Source organism: Meleagris gallopavo, chromosome 6 (genome assembly GCF_000146605.3).
Source record: "Meleagris gallopavo isolate NT-WF06-2002-E0010 breed Aviagen turkey brand Nicholas breeding stock chromosome 6, Turkey_5.1, whole genome shotgun sequence".
NCBI lineage: Eukaryota > Metazoa > Chordata > Aves > Galliformes > Phasianidae > Meleagris > Meleagris gallopavo.
In genome coordinates this window covers 27,979,695-27,980,557 of record NC_015016.2, presented here as the reverse complement: position 1 = coordinate 27,980,557, position 863 = coordinate 27,979,695, and the positions used below count along the sequence as shown (strand labels likewise).

The 863-nt window shown below is 35.1% G+C and overlaps 1 long non-coding RNA gene across 1 annotated transcript in view; it reads left to right on the top strand.

The window, feature by feature from the left end:
• The window catches only part of LOC109368220, a 3,106-nt gene that overhangs the window by 1,016 nt on the left and 1,227 nt on the right, over positions 1 to 863 (top strand). The gene's annotated exons all lie outside the window — the stretch shown is intronic.

Genomic DNA, 863 nt, shown 5'->3' with positions numbered 1-863 from the left:
TTTTAAGTATTCATCATTTTGCTGTTCTTCTTTACTTAGGCTTTAAAATTTCTCTTGGCTTTGCAGTAAATTCATGCCGTTGGGTCTTGTTCTTGTCTTATCGTAGTGCTAAGGATTTTTGCCATTGACTCAGTAAGAGCCAGCTCTACTTCTACTCTTCCTTTGCAGCCTCTTTTAATTTCCTTTACTGTATGCATTAGCCCAGAGGTAATACTGCCAATTCTATTATGAAAAGGTCCTTCATAACTTTTAGCATTTAACCATTTCAGTGGGAATGTGAATTAATTTTTGTTTGTTTGTTTCAATGTTTAATGCTGAGGGGAGCAATTAAAATGTATCCTCAGTGCATTTAATTGGGAGAAAATGTATTTAATAATCTAAAAAGTTTCTTGGTTAATAGTGATCTTTTATGTGTCTTGCTGCACTAGGAAGAATGAATTACTGTGATTACTGGAAAACCTGTTTAGTTTCATATTATGTTATCCCTAGAGATCTCAGTGGAGATCTAAGCCTACTGGAGTCAGTGGAGGCTTGGAATGCAAATATTCTTTTAGTGTCTTTGGTTTAGCAATAACACTGACTTATTAATCTTGACTCGGTTGCTATACTAGGGTGGGTATCTTTCCAGGAAAAAATGAGTGTGAATGTTTAGCTCAGGGAAAGAGAAAAAGAAGCAATTTCAAAAAATTACATTTTTAAGCAGTAAATCTGTTGAATCCCCTTTAAAATCAGAGGGAGGGAATCTAGAGGGCTTTTTTTGTGTGTTTTACCAGTCTTTCCTGGTTGACTCGCCAAGCACTTAAGGCTTTTTGCTGGCAAGGAAAAGTAATGCTAATCATGTCAAAAGTTTGAATATAAAGTTA